We start from the raw sequence: 16721 nt of genomic DNA on the forward strand, positions 1-16721 counted from the left end.
GATGTTCCCGAAATTTATACACCGTCTAATATGAAAACGATCATAACTTGGGCCATTGTGTTTATCTATAAATGCGCATAAGAAATCGAGAAATTATTAGAATACACGAAGTCATCACTCTCCAGAAGCCCGTACGTTGTAACCCGTAATGGGGAACGTGGCTGTGCTTCCCTTCCCCATCGGCCATGCCCACGCAACAACGTGTCTTGTCATTGGTTTGGTAAATAAATGGCCATAACTTGGGAAGCACTTGTCCGATTAATATCAAACCTTGAAAAGGCACATCCTCAGGTCCCCAGCAATATAGCTGGCAAGTTTCAATTAGATCGGACCAGAGGTTGTCGAGAAACAGCGGTCACACTCACACACACACACACACACACACACACACACACACACACACACACACACACACACACACACACAGATTGCTGGAATTATAGATAGATTAACTGCACCTGTTTGAACTCGTTATCTGCATAAAAGACAGCTGTCCACACTCACTCAATCAATCAGACTCCAACCTCTCCACAATGGGCAAGACCAGAGAGCTGTCTTAGGACATCAGGGACAAAATTGTTGACTTGCACAAGGCTGGGATGGGCTACAGGACAATAGGCAAGCAGCTTGGTGAGAAGGCAACTGTTGGCGCAATTATTAGAAAATGGAAGAAGTTCAAGATAACAGTCAATCTCCCTCAGTCTGGGGCTCCATGCAAGATCTCACCTCGTGGAGCCTCAATGATCATGAGAAAGGTGAGGGATCAGCCCAGAACTACATGGCAGGACCTGGTCAATGACCTGAAGAGAGCTGGGACCACAGGATCAAAGAAAACCACAAGTAACACACTTCGCTGTCATGGATTAAAATCCTGCAGCGTACGCAAGGTCCCTCTGCTCAAGCCAGCGCATGTCCAGGCCCGTCTGAAGTTTGCCAATGACCATCTGGATGATCCAGAGGAGGAATGGGAGAAGGCCATGTGGTCTGATGAGACCAAAATAGAGCTTTTTGGTTTAAACTCCATTCGCCGTGTTTGGAGGAAGAAGAAGGATGAGTACAACCCCAAGAACACCATCCCAACCGTGGAGCATGGGGGTGGAAACATCATTATTTGGGGATGCTTTTCTGCAAAGGGGACAGGACGACTGCACCGTATTGAGGGGAGGATGGATGGGGCCATGTATCGTGAGATGTTGGCCAACAACCTCCTTCCCTCAACAAGAGCATTGAAGATGGGGCGTGGCTGGGTCTTCCAGCATGACAACGACCCAAAACACACAACCAGGGCAACTAAGGAGTGGCTCCGTAAGAAGCATCTCAAGGTCCTGGAGTGGCCGAGCCAGTCTCCAGACTTGAACCCAATAGAAAATATTTGGAGGGAGCTGAAAGTCTGTGTTGCCCAGCGACAGCCCCGAAACCTGAAGGATCTGGAGAAGATCTGTATGGAGGAGTGGCCCAAAATCCCTGCTGCAGTCTGTGCAAATCTGGTTAAGAACTACAGGAAACGTCTGATCTCTGTAATTGAAAACAAAGGTTTCTGTACGAAATATTAAGTCCTGTTTTTCTGATGTATCAAAGACTTATTTCATGCAATAAAATGCAAATTAATTATTTAAAAATCATACAATGTGATTTTCAGGATTTTTATTTAAGATTCCATCTTTCACAGTTGAAGTGTACCTATGATAAAAATTAGAGACCTCTACCTGCTTTGTAAGTGAGAAAACCTGCAAAATCGGCAGTGTATCAAATACTTGTTCTTCCCACTGTATAAACATATAAACATACAAACATACAGACAGACGGAAAAAGTGAAAATAAGGGTACTCCAGCGACCACCCAACAAGCCGGGAGGCCACATGGGTGGTCGCTACATAATTGCATACTAGTCATACAGTTTTTGACGGATCGGGCTGAAATGGTTTGACAAAGAGGTTGATTATAGTGCACATAAAAGCCTGGAAGCCGATTTTTGATTTTCGAAAAAATAATTTTTTGGGGATTTTTCAAAAATTTCAAAGTCCCATTGCTAGGCAACGGAGGTATCCATAGCAACGGTGCTCAGAAGCATAGAACTAGATCCTGGTATGAACCTACCTGTCAAGTTTCATCAAAATCGTTTGACTCCTCTGGCCTCCAGAGCTGTCCATTACATACAAACAAACAAACATACATACAAACAGACACACGGAAAAAGTGAAAATAAGGGTACTCCAGCGACCACCCAACAAGCTGGTAGGCGACATGGGTGGTCACGACATAATTGCATACTAGTCATACAGTTTTTGACAGATCGGGCTGAAATTTTTTGACAAAGAGGTTGATTATAGTGCGCATAAAAGCCTGGAAGCTGATTTTTGATTTTCGAAAAAATATATTTTTTAGAATTTTTCAAAAATTTCAAAAAACCGTTGCTAGGCAACGGTGGTGTCCATAGCAACGGTGCTCAGAAGCATAGAACTAGATCCTGGTATGAACCTACCTGTCAAGTTTCATCAAAATCGGTTGACTCCTCTGGCCTCCAGAGCTGTCCATTACATACATACAGACATACAAACAAACACACAGACAGACGGAAAAAGTGAAAATAAAGGTACTCAAGCGATCACCCAACAAGCCGGCAGGCGACATGGGTGGTCGCTACATAATTGCATACTAGTCATACAGTTTTTGACAGATCGGGCTGAAAATGTTTGACAAAGATGGTGATTATAGTGCGCATAAAAGCCTGGAAGCCGATTTTTGATTTTCGAAAAAATTAATTTTTTAGGATTTTTCAAAATTTTCAAAGTCCCGTTGCTCAAAAGCATAGAACGAGATCCTGGTATGAACCTTCCTGTCAGGTTTCATCAAAATCGGTTGACTCCTCTGGCCTCCAGAGCTGTCCATTACATAGAAATATACAAACAAACATACAAACATGCAAACATAAAAACATACAAACATACATACATACATAGAAATATATAGACAGACGGAAAAAGTGAAAATAAGGGTACTCTAGCGACCACCCAACAAACAAATATACATACAGAGAGACAGAAAAAGTGAAAATAAGGGTACTCCAGCAACCACCCAACAAGCCGGTAGGCGGAGATGGGTCACCGAGCATGGAAACTATGACATAGAGCAAAATGGATGTCATATAGCGGATAGGGAATCACCTTAAGATTATGCATATCAAATCTCATCCAGTTCCATCTCCTGATAACTACTCGGTATCCATTTGAATGAAAAGTACCGAAAATGTGGTTTGAAATCGGAAATCCCCAAAGTTCGAGGGGGTGCGGTGGGTGAACAAAGATCTAAATCGAAAATCTGGCTTGATAGTTTGTGCATAATGTATTACAGACGATTAGTGTGAATTTTCATGACCATCCGACCATAACCCTAGGAGGAGTAGCATTTGGCACGAAGGCACCTCCAGCTCTTGCATATTATCGATTTTTGCACTTTGACCCCTGACCTAAGCGAAATCGGTCAATATGTCCTGAGGAAAAGTTGAAGTACTCATTGAGTACCATGAACCCGCAAAGTTTCATTCGTATTGATGCACTCACCTGGTCGCTAGGGGGCCTTCAATTTTCGCCAATGTTCGCGCATACCCTAATTGTAGGGGGCGCTGCGGGTAATGTATTCCATATATCACAAAAACCGGAATATATTTGATAGACCATCACCTGTAGATCATTCGTGCCAAATTTCATAACACTATGTGGGATAATGGCTTTCGGAATTGATTTTGCGTGAACGGTACCGATTTTGAAGGTTTTTCGGTTGTTGCTAGGGCACCAAAGCGTCCCTAGCAACCATCACAATTTCCAAAGCACTAGGTCATAAGATGTAGCTACCACGCGAGTTTGGTCAAAATACGCCCACGTTTACTACCAATTATGCTGATGACAGACGAACAAACATCCAAACAAACATCCAAACAATGACAGAATTACTGACAATAAGGGTCACCTATTTCGGCGACCCAGCAGAAAGGTGGGAAAACATCACCTCCTTCACCTTCGGTAGTGGAGGTTAAAACCCTCGAATCTTTTTGGCTCAAATTTTGGAATCTTTTTGTTTTTTAGGTTTTGGCCATTGATGATTGATCGATGAGTATGTCTAAGAAAGGGAGAAGGGATATATCACTCACTGATCACCATGTTTGTAGTGCGGATTTGTTGATCAGAATTTTAGAGTTTTGGACATTTATGTTTTGAATTAATTAGTTTGATGAATTTATGATTTTTAATGCAACTAGTACGTGCCCGTAAAAAAAAAAAAAAATAATAATAATAATAATAATAATAATAATAATAATAATAATAATAAATAAATAAATAAACCACACAGGCCGTTTCTTCGCTCTCACGTGCCCGTACGTGCGTGACCCGGAAGTTCGATATTATTCGCAGTTACGATTATTCGCAATTTATTTTTAATAACCAATTATTCAATTAGCGCCAACGTATTTTACCTTTTCGCAATGTTGTGGCAAGGAAAAACAAAAAGAGAAGAGAAGAGAGAGAAAACATTTACTTCCTGGTTTGGAGCATACCAGCACTCTGATGTTCCCGAAATTTATACACCGTCTAATATGAAAACGATCATAACTTGGGCCATTGTGTTTATCTATAAATGCGCATAAGAAATCGAGAAATTATTAGAATACACGAAGTCATCACTCTCCGTAAGCCCGTACGTTGTAACCCGTAATGGGGAACGTGGCTGTGCTTCCCTTCCCCATCCGCCACGCCCATGCAACAACGTGTCTTCCCATTGGTTTGGTAAATAAATGGCCATAACTTGGGAAGCACTTGTCCAATTAATATCAAACCTTAAAAAGGCACATCCTCAGGTCCCCAGCAATATACCTGGCAAGTTTCAATTAGATCGGACCAGAGGTTGTCGAGAAACAGCGGTCACACACACACACACACACACACACACACACACACACACACACACAGATTGCTGGAATTATAGATAGATATGTTGTATCTATTCAGCCCTTCCCTCCTATTCGCCTTATCCCCCCTCGGGGCCTGACGGCCTGACGTCAGATTCTGAATCAGTTTTAAGTTAGGGAAAAGGATGGGGAACGTTTTGTGATTTTGGCTAGAGATAGGGATAAGGTTTAGGACAAGCCGGTAGGCGGACATGGGTCGTCGACTACCCAATAGAACCTGACACGATGAGCCCGTTCGATGGGGAATAACCTGAGGATTAAGCACAAGAAAATTCATTATTCTAGTTTCAAGGGTTAATGCTGCAGATTGTTTTTGCGTTAAAATACCCCCACATTTAGAGGTTTTTCGGCCATTGCAAGGTAACGGAGGGGTCCATAGCAAGGGTTCTTTCTCACACATAACTAGGACATACCATGAACCTACCATACCAGTTTCATGTATATCTGACTCATAGTCTCTGAGATATAACGAACTTCGTTTTTTTATTGTTTTCGACCAGGGTTCATTCAAAGTCTATCTCCTCCGACAGCTTTAATAGGATCTGGCTGCAAATTTTTCACAATATGGCTGAATGTACTGCCCACAGTCGCTCATGGCCCGATTTTTGATTTTCGAAAAAATAAACTTTTTTATGATTTTTCAAAAAATTCAAAGTCCCGTTGCTAGGCAACGGTGGTGTCCATAGCAACGGTTTTTCATTTGCACACAACTCGGTCATGGTATGAACCTACCAACCAAGTTTCATCGAAATCGCCATTGTATTAACGGAGCACTGGACCGAACAGAGGGACAGACAGACAGACGGACAAACATATCGACGGAAAAAGTGATAATAAGGGTAGAACAAATTTCAAAAAAAAAATTTTTGAATTTTTTTTTTTCCGACTAGATCGACTTCCCAATAAGGAATAGGGATAAGGGATAGGGATGGGTTTTGTTTGAGGGATGGGGGTAGGTTTTGGGTTCGGGATAGAGTTTGGAATCGGAATAGGTTTTGGATATCCGTTAGCTCCAGGGATATGGAAAAAGATAGTTTTGGGGTTATAGCTCTGGATAGGGACAGATTTTATTTCAGGTTCGGCTTAGGGCCACTAAAATATTGAAAACTGGGAGAGAAATTATGCAAAAATAATCTATCTGAGTTCCAATGATAGTCTTATTTTTCTTCTTCGTTCTGATGCAGTGCAAGGCTGCAGGACAGCCTCCTTGGCTGAGGGTACTGCTGTGCCACTGATGCAATTCCCACCAAACCAGCAGCCCTCTGCTGATGAGGTGGGAATTTGTAATTTGTTTATGGTGCCAGTGATAGTTCAACTACTCTTTGCAAAGGACACCGTGGGATCTTTAGAGTCCACCAACTAATGCTGAAAGACGGGAGACCCGTTTAGCATCCACCCGAGGGACAGCACACACACACACACACACACACACACACACACACACACACACACACACACACACACACACACACACACACACACGCACACACACACACACTGATGAATGACCCTACCTGTGAAATACCGGGACGACAGTTTAGAGCCGGGTCGGGATTCGAATCCAGGCTAGATAGCTTCGAAGCGTGTGTCCATAACTCGAGTTGAAGCCATCCTATCAACCCCAGCAATGATGGTGATGGTGAGATCTTCACTTTACTCGCAATTTCTACGGAGAAACAAAGCCAAACATGACAAAAGCTTCAGAACTTTCATGAACGTACCTGACAACACAAGGGGAATCGAAGTAATGAAAATTATTATTTGGTACTTTTGGTAATTTGTACCGTTCAATCATACAATGTGTGTACGTACACACAATGGGATTGTATCCGTAGTTTAATAAACAAAAAAAGCAATTATTTAAAACTGAAAGCAAATGCGCTCAAGGTGAACTGAACATGATCAAGTGTTTGCGAGTCGGTGGTGACCTTGAAAGGTGGTGTCTGTCTGTCTGTCTGTCTGTTTGTTTGTTGTGTTGTGATGGGTGAGCCTGCTTGTATATCCAGGTAGACTGTTTGGATTTCACAAACACACTGCACATAGAATCATTCATCAGATTTAATTTTCAAGCTTGCATGTCAGAGCACTCATGATGTCGGTGGTCTGTTCACTCTGCTCGTCGACCTTGATCTGTTTCACCATTTTTGAACATCTACTCTCACTCCTTATGTGGCTACCTGACGTTTGGCGGTTCCAGTATTTAATCCTCTCGAGATGATAAAATACCCTTTTCAAGCAAATCCCAGAAATTGGTCAAATTTTCAGAATCTATTTATCTCGCTCGGAAACCGCTCATGATCTCGGTGGGGATCTAAAAGTTGAGAGAACGTGAAATCTGACGTCAATGAGACCCACAAGACGTGGAGGTCCACTTCACAAACGTTGCACCCGACAGTTTTGATATAAAATCACGTGACGCTTCACAGCCAATCATTGACCCAAATAAGCTTGGTCTTGGCTTCACGGTTAAGGTGGCTGAAGATATTAGGGTCTTGAGTTCAATACCCTTTATCTCTCTCTCCGTTGAATTAACAACAAGTGTGTTGATTCAGCTTGTCATCCTTCCGAGGTCGGCAAAATGAGTACCAGCTTATGGGTAACAGGGGCACTGCATCAGTGGCACAGCCGCCAGTGAATGATGCAAACCTACAGGCACGCGCTGCATGAACTTCGCGTCACCTCGTCTGATCGACTGCTTTGGTGCTTTTATTTTCATGTGAGGGGACAAAGTTTAAAACGTGATCGTGATCATCTTCTCTTGTGCTCTGCGCTCCATCTTCACGCACTACCCATCAGAATTGCCCTGAGGGCATTAAGATTGCACCCATTCAAATTGCCCTGAGGGCATTAACATTAAAACCATAAACCCATTCGAATTGCCTGAGGGCGTTAAGATTAAACCACAAACACATCCGAATTGCCCTGAGGGCATTAAGAGTAAACCACAAACCCATCCGAATTGCCCTGAGGGCATTAAGATTAAACCATAAACCCAATGAATTGCCCTGAGGGCGTTAACATTAAACCATAAACCCATCCGAAAATGCCCTAAGGGCATTAAGATTAAACCATAAACCCAGTAGAATTGCCCTGAGGGTGTTAACATTAAACCATAAACCATTAATTATACGACTCTTAAAAAGTCTTACTGGATGTATAACCGAGCTGATTACCTGTGCTACATTTTCAATGTCAGTTCTCTGATCACCTGAAGTCTATAAACTGATCTTTCAAGTCCATGATGTGTACAGACACCTATTTCATGATGGACCATAAGAATGTTGTGGACGAGTTTGTTAATGCCCGGTTATTACCGATCCATGGCACGTTACCCACAAAGGAGTACGGTACAGTCAGTGCCGGATTAAGCCCTGGCTGGCCCGAAGGCACATTCTGAAATTTTAGAGAATGGCCTGAAAATTTAAAATTAGATCTCGGGCTCATGGAAATGGACCCCAGACAAAAGATGAACTGATTCAAGAACAAAATATTTAATACAAAAAAAGACAAATATTTAATGTGAAAATAATTTTTGGCCCGAATTTTTGGCTGGCCCGAAGGCACATGCTCCTTGTCTGCCTAATGGTTAATCCAGCACTGGGTACAGTAGTGTTCCTTGATGCAGTGATTACACCGTGGTCCGTGATTGGTTCGATCACTCTGCAGCAGATGTCACGTGTCCCCAATTAGAGGCTCAGGTGCTCCACAGGCGATAATCGGGACAAAACGATGGCTCGGAGCATCCACACCCAGTGCTTGCCAAATTGACTGCACCACAACACCTCGGGCGGTATTAAAGGGAAACGGCCTTGAGGACCCATGGAATGACGATGTGAATTTAAACAGGCCCCGAGAGTCGAGGCCCGAAACCCCAGATCTGCCATCAACAAACGGAACGGATTCATTCGCTTTTATGAAAATTAGACACAGTCTTAATCGGTTCGACTCTGGTGTTGTTTGAGTACTGATAAAATTGAGCCCTCCCCCCCCCCCAATATCCTCCATTTAAGCGGTGGGGAAGGAAGGCGCAGTTTGTTTTACTCTTTCCTGGGGACACGAGCGAATAGAGGGCAGTGATGTGGAAATATCGAGATGAAGAGGGATTGATTACACGGCCTTTGGTGGTCGTTCAACGTAATTGCTTGCACGGGACAAGTTTCTGGAGTTGTCTCCAGTCGATCCAAGGACAGGGAAAGTTTCTGATACACTGGATTAATACCATACTTTAATGTCGAACTGCTACGTTGGCCTTATATTAGTTTTACAACCAAGTAAATCAATTATGAGCTTTACAAAGCAGGAACCGCTCAAACACTGAAGGTCAAGGTTCCGCTTCTTCCTCAATGATGGGGAATCCATCCATTGGGACCATACTCTGTGAAGAGCGTTGGTGCTGCCCAAGCAGTCTCCTGGGCTATTGCGTACAATCCTTGATTGCCACTCCACTCCGACACAGGATACCAGTATGCTGGCACTCATTTTGCCGACTTCGGAAGGATGACAGGCAGAGTCAACCCCACCTGTTATTGATTCAACGGCCGAGCAGGATTTGAACTCAGGACCCGAGGATCCCCATGTCCCTACTCGAGCCATTAAGGCAACACCAGGCTTAATGACAGGAAAAGGGAGGGGGGCTTTTAACACGGACACCTTTATAATTAATTGGGCACAAATGATTGTTCAAACTAAATGCTTAACTTAATATTCATGTCAGATACCATAGGGCAGATTTCTGTGGGGACATTTTCAGAATGAGGAAGGAAAAATAAATTTGATGATTACAATGAGTAAACTAGAGGAGGAGCGCTCGGTAGGGTGCAAAACCTCCGCCGCCAATACTGCTGGGTCACTTAAGTGAACCTGATATCCTATTCATTGTAGGTCAAAACGGATCAGACTCTACTGAACCACGATTGAATAAACTAAACTAGATCGACGCGCATATAGAAATGCCAAAAAATAAAATCGAATTTTTTTTGAAAAAAAAAGTTGCAAATTTGTTTTTTCTCCAACAAATTCTTTTGGGGGGGCGGGGGGTTGGAAATCACTTAAAACATGTAGAAATGCAAAAAAAATCCAATATTTTTCAAATAAAATCGAAGTTTTTTTGAAAAAAAGTTGCAAATTTTTTTTTTCTAACAAATATATATATATTTTTTTTTGGTTGGAAATCACTTAAAACATGAAGAAATGCAAAAACAAAAATTCAAACATTTTTTCAAAATGGCCGCCATAGCGGTTTCGTCGAAATCCGTCCAGGAGTTTTTCAGTAATACTGTTCACAAACAAACAAACAAACAAACAAACAAACAAACAAACAAGCAGTCATAGACTGGTACTTACGAAATCGTCAACTTGACCTCTGACCTTGTCTAATAAAAGCTGTCTCTTGAGAAGGTAGCGACGCAAACCAGAAGTTTCTACGATGATTCTGTATCAAACCATCAAAAATCGTAACGTCGACCGAAGCAAAAATCTCCATTTCTCCATGCAATTATATTATTCCTTAACGTCACTCAACGACGCGTCTGCTCGAGCGCACTGCATCATGGGACGACCCGTGATGCGTCGAGTGAAATATTTTTTATACAATCTTAAAACGTCTCCAAAACATCCGATTTTGATGAGAATTTCTACAACCGAGTTTTAAGCGTCCTAAGCGATCGCAAAAACCGAAGACAAAATTAAAATCGAAGTTAAAATGAACTCGTAATGTCGAGCGAAGCAAAAATACTCCATTTCTCCACGTAAATTTACGGAATTATGTTTGACCTCACTGTGACCTTGACCTTTGACCTATTTTGACCAAAATCTAATCAGCATGAGCCATCAACCTCCTGAATCACGTGGTGTAATTTGACATTGGTAGATTCTTCCGTTCTCGAGTTATCGTGCCTACAAACAAACAAACAAACAAGCAGTCATAGACTGGTAATTACGAAATCGTCAACTTGACCTCTGACCTTGTCTAATAAAAGCTGTCTCGAGAGAAGGTAGCGACGCAAACCAGAAGTTTCTACGATGATTCTTTACCAAACCATCAAAAATCGAATGTTTTGGATGTTTGACCTCACTGTGACCTTGACCTTTGACCGATTTTGACCAAAATCTAATCAGCGCTAGCGATCACCTTCTTGAATCACGTGGTGTAATTTGATATTGGAAGCTTCTTCCGTTCTCGAGTTATCTGTACCAAACCATCAAAAATCAAATATTTGACCTTACTGTGACCTTGACCTTTCACCGATATCGTTCAAAATCTAATCAGCACTAGCCATCACCCTCCTGAAACACGTGGTGTAATTTTAAATTGGTAGCATCTTCCCTTCTTGAATTATCGTGCCCACAAACAAACAAACAAACAAACAGAAACGGAAGGCATCAATATACTCACGAAATCTTGAGATTTCGAAAGTAACAAACAAACAAGCAGTCAGAGACTGGTACTTACGAAATCGTCAACTTGACGTCTGACCTTCTCTAATAAAAGCTGTCTTGAGAGAAGGTAGCAACGCAAACCAGAAGTTTCTACGATGATTCTGTTCCAAACCATCAAAAATCGAATGTTTGACCTCACTGTGACCTTGACCGTTGACCCATTTTGAACAAAATCTAATCAGCACTAGCCATCACCCTCCTGAACCACGTGGTGTAATTTGACATTGGAAGCTTCTTCCGTTCTAGAGTTATCTGTACCAAACCATCAAAAATCTAATATTTTACCTTACTGTGACCTTGACCTTTGACCGATTTTGACCAAAATCTAATCAGCACTAGCCATCACCCTCCTGAATCAGGTGGTGTAATTTGACATTGGTATCTTCTTCCGTTCTCGAGTTATCTGTACCAAACCATCAAAAATCGAATATTTGACCACACCGTGACCTTGACCTTTGACCGATTTTGACCAAAATCTAATCAGCACGAGCCATCACCCTCCTGAATCAAGTGGTGTAATTTGACGTTGGTAGCATCTTCCCTTCTTGAATTATCGTGCCCACAAACAAACAAACAAACAAACAAACAAACAGAAATGGAAGGCATCAACATACTTACGAAATCTTGAGATTTCGAAAGTATCAAACAAACAAGGAGTCAGAGACTGGTACTTACGAAATCGTCAACTTGACCTCTGACCTTCTCTAATAAAAGCTGTCTCGAGAGAAGGTAGCAATGCAAACCAGAAGTTTCTTCGATGATTCTGTTCCAAACCATCAAAAATCGAATGTTTGACCTCACTGTGACCTTGACCGTTGACCAATTTTGACCAAAATCTAATCAGTACTCGCCATCACCCTCCTGAATCATATGGTGTAATTTGACATTGGTAGCTTCTTCCGTTCGAGTTATCTGCACCAAACCATCAAAAATCGAATATTTGACCTCACTGTGACCTTGACCTTTGACCGATTTTGACCAAAATCTAATCAGCACTATCCGTCACCCTCCTGAATCACGTGGTGTAATTTGACATTGGTAGCTTATTCCGTTCTAGAGTTCTCGTGCCTACAAACAAACAAACAAACAAGCGATCATAGAGTGGTACTTACAAAATCCTCAACTTGACCTCTGACGTTGTCTTATAAAAGCTGTCTCGAGTGAAGGTGGCAACGCAAACCAGAAGTTTCTACGATGATTCTTTACCAAACTATCAAAAATCGAATGTTTTGGATGTTTGACCTCACTGTGACCTTGACCTTTGACCGATTTTGACCAATATCTAATCAGCGCTAGCCACCACCCTACTGAATCACCTGGTGTAATTTGACATTGGAAGCTTCTTCCGTTCTCGAGTTATCGTGCCTACAAACAATCAAGCAAAGAAACAAACATACAAATAAACAAACGGAAGTCATCAATATACTTACGAAATCTTTAGATTTCGTAAGTAACAAACAAACAAACAAACAAGCAGTCATAGACTGGTACTTACGAAATCGTCAACTTGACCTCTGACCTTGTCCAATAAAAGCTGTCGCTCGAGAGGGTAGCGACACAAACCATAAGTTTATACGATGATTCTGTACCAAACCATCAAAAATCGAATGTTTTGGATGTTTGACCTCACTGTGACCTTGACCTTTGACCGATTTTGACCAAATCTAATCAGCACTATACATCAGCCTCCTGAATCACATGGTGTAATTTGACATTGGTGGCTTCTTCCGTTCTCGAGTTATCTGTACCAAACCATCAAAAATCGAATATTTGACCTCACCGTGACCTTGACCTTTGACCGATTTTGACCAAAATCTAATCAGCACTAGCCATCACCCTCCTGAATCACGTGCTCTAATTTGACATTGGTAGCTTCTTCTGTTCTCGAGTTATCGTGCCCACAAACAAACAAACAAACAAACAGAAATGGAAGGCATCAATATACTTCCGAAATCTTTAGATTTCGAAAGTAACAAACAAACAAGGAGTCAGAGACTGGTACTTACGAAATCGTCAACTTGACCTCTGACCTTCTCTCATAAAAGCTGTCTCGAGAGAAGGTAGCAATGCAAACCAGAAGTTTCTACGATGATTCTGTTCCAAACCATCAAAAATCGAATGTTTGACCTCACTGTGACCTTGACCATTAACCGATTTTGACCAAAATCTAATCAGCACTCGCCATCACCCTCCTGAATCATGTGCTGTAATTTGACATTGATAGCTTCTTCCCTTCTCGAGTTATCTGCAGCAAACCATCAAAAATCGAATATTTGACCTCACTGTGACCTTGACCTTTGACCGATTTTGAGCAAAATCTAATCAGCACTATCCGTCACCCTCCTGAATCACGTGGTTTAATTTGGCATTGGTAGCTTCTTCCGTTCTCAAGTTATCTGTACCAAACCATCAAAAATCGAATGTTTGACCTCACTGTGACTTTGACCTTTGACCGATTTTGACCAAAATATAATCAGCGCTCGGCATCCCCCTCCTGAATCACTTGGTGTAATTTGACATTGGTCGCTTCTTCCCTTCTCGAGTTATCTGTACCAAACCATCAAAAATCGAATATTTGACCTCACTGTGACCTTGACCTTTGACCGATTTTGACCAAATTCTAATCAGCACGAGCCATCACTCTCCTGAATCAAGTGGTGTAATTTGACATTGGTAGCTTCTTCCGTTCTCGAGTTATCGTGCCCACAAACAAACAAACAAACAAACAGAAATGGAAGGCATCAATATACTTCCGAAATCTTTAGATTTCGAAAGTAACAAACAAACAAGGAGTCAGAGACTGGTACTTACGAAATCGTCAACTTGACCTCTGACGTTCTCTAATAAAAGCTGTCTCGAGAGAAGGTTGCAACGCAAACCAGAAGTTTCTACGATGATTCTGTTCCAAACCATCAAAAATCGAATGTTTGACCTCACTGTGACTTTGACCGTTGACCGATTTTGACCAAAATCGAATCAACACTCCCCATCACGCTCCTGAATCATGTGGTGTAATTTGACATTGGTAGCTCCTTCCCTTCTCGAGTTATCTGCACCAAACCATCAAAAATCGAATATTTGACCTCATTGTGACCTTGACCTTTGACCAATTTTGAGAAAAATCTAATCAGCACTATCCGTCACCCTCTTGAATCACGTGGTTTAATTTGACATTGGTAGCTTCTTCCGTTCTCGAGTTCTCGTGCCTACAAACAAACAAACAAACAAACAAGCAGTCATAGAGTGGTACTTACGAAATCCTCAACTTGACCTCTGACATTGTCTTATAAAAGCTGTCTTGAGTGAAGGTAGCGATGCAAACCAGAAGTTTCTACGATGATTCTTTACCAAACCATCAAAAATCGGATGTTTTGAATGTTTGACCTCACTGTGACCTTGACCTTTGACCGATTTTGACCAAATCTAATCAGCGCTCGCCATCACCCTCCTGAATCACATGGTGTAAATTGACATTGGAAGCTTCTTCCGTTCTCGAGTTATCATTTTTTGGATGTTTGACCTCACTGTGACCTTGACCTTTGACCGATTTTGACCAAAATCTAACCAGCACTATACATCAGCCTCCTGAATCACATGGTGTAATTTGACATTGGTGGCTTCTTCCGTTCTCGAGTTATCTGTACCAAACCATCAAAAATCGAATATTTGACCTCACCGTGACCTTGACCTTTGACCGATTTTGACCAAAATCTAATCAGCACTAGCCATCACCCTCCTGAATCACTTGCTCTAATTTGACATTGGTAGCTTCTTCTGTTCTCGAGTTATCGTGCCCACAAACAAACAAACAAACAAACAAACAGAAATGGAAGGCATCAATATACTTCCGAAATCTTTAGATTTCGAAAGTAACAAACAAACAAGGAGTCAGAGACTGGTACTTACGAAATCGTCAACTTGACCTCTGACCTTCTCTCATAAAAGCTGTCTCGAGAGAAGGTAGCAATGCAAACCAGAAGTTTCTACGATGATTCTGTTCCAAACCATCAAAAATCGAATGTTTGACCTCACTGTGACCTTGACCATTAACCGATTTTGACCAAAATCTAATCAGCACTCGCCATCACCCTCCTGAATCATGTGCTGTAATTTGACATTGCTAGCTTCTTCCCTTCTCGAGTTATCTGCAGCAAACCATCAAAAATCGAATATTTGACCTCACTGTGATCTTGACCTTTGACCGATTTTGAGCAAAATCTAATCAGCACTATCCGTCACCCTCCTGAATCACGTGGTTTAATTTGACATTGGTAGCTTCTTCCATTCTCGAGTTCTCGTGCCTACAAACAAACAAACAAACAAGCAGTCATAGAGTGATACTTACGAAATCCTCAACTTGACCTCTGACGTTGTCTTATAAAAGCTGTCTCAAGTGAAGGTAGCGACGCAAACCAGAAGTTTCTCCGATGATTCTTTACCAAACCATCAAAAATCGAATGTTTTGGATGTTTGACCTCACTGTGACCTTGACCTTTGACCGATTTTGACCAATATCTAATCAGCACTAGCCACCACGCTCCTGAATCACGTGGTGTAATTTGACATTGGTAGCTTCTTCCGTTCTCAAGTTATCGTGCCTACAAACAATCAAGCAAACAAACAAACATACAAATAAACAAACGGAAGTCATCAACATACTTACGAAATCTTTAGATTTCGTAAGTAACAAACAAACAAACAAACAAACAAGCAGTCATAGACTGGTACTTACGAAATCGTCAACTTGACCTCTGACCTTGTCTAATAAAAGCTGTCTCTCGAGAAGGTAGCGACGTAAACCATAAGTTTATACGATGATTCTGTACCAAACCATCAAAAATCGAATGTTTTGGATGTTTGACCTCATTGTGACCTTGACCTTTGACCGATTTTGACCAAAATCTAATCAGCGCTAGCCACCACCCTCCTGAATCACGTGGTGTAATTTGACAATCGAAGATTCTTCCGTTCTCGAGTTATCAATTTTTGGATGTTTGACCTCACTGTGACCTTGACTTTTGACCGATTTTGACCAATATCTAATCAGTACGAGCCATCCCCCTCCTGAATCACGTGGTGTAATTTGACATTGGTGGCTTCTTCCCTTCTCGAGTTATCTGTACCAAACCATCAAAAATCGAATATTTGACCTCACAGTGACCTTGACCTTTGAACGATTTTCACCAAAATCTAATCAATATTAGCCATCAGCCTCCTGAATCACATGGTGTAATTTGACCTTGGTAGCTTCTTCTGTTCTCGAGTTATCGTGCCTACAAACAAACAAACAAACAAATTAACAAACAAACAAACAAGCAGT

The 16721-nt window shown here is 41.7% G+C and overlaps 1 long non-coding RNA gene across 1 annotated transcript in view; it reads right to left on the reverse strand.

Moving 5' to 3' along the window:
* The window catches only part of LOC147011798 (uncharacterized), an 82901-nt gene that overhangs the window by 46235 nt on the left and 19945 nt on the right, over positions 1 to 16721 (reverse strand). The window contains exon 2 of the long non-coding RNA XR_015051663.1: positions 6478 to 6629. This is a non-coding gene — a long non-coding RNA (uncharacterized LOC147011798). The remainder of the gene's footprint in view (positions 1 to 6477; positions 6630 to 16721) is intronic.

This window comes from Eptatretus burgeri, chromosome 15 (assembly GCF_056783735.1).
Source record: "Eptatretus burgeri isolate ZD-2024b chromosome 15, Ebu_testis_v1, whole genome shotgun sequence".
Classification (NCBI taxonomy): domain Eukaryota; kingdom Metazoa; phylum Chordata; class Myxini; order Myxiniformes; family Myxinidae; genus Eptatretus; species Eptatretus burgeri.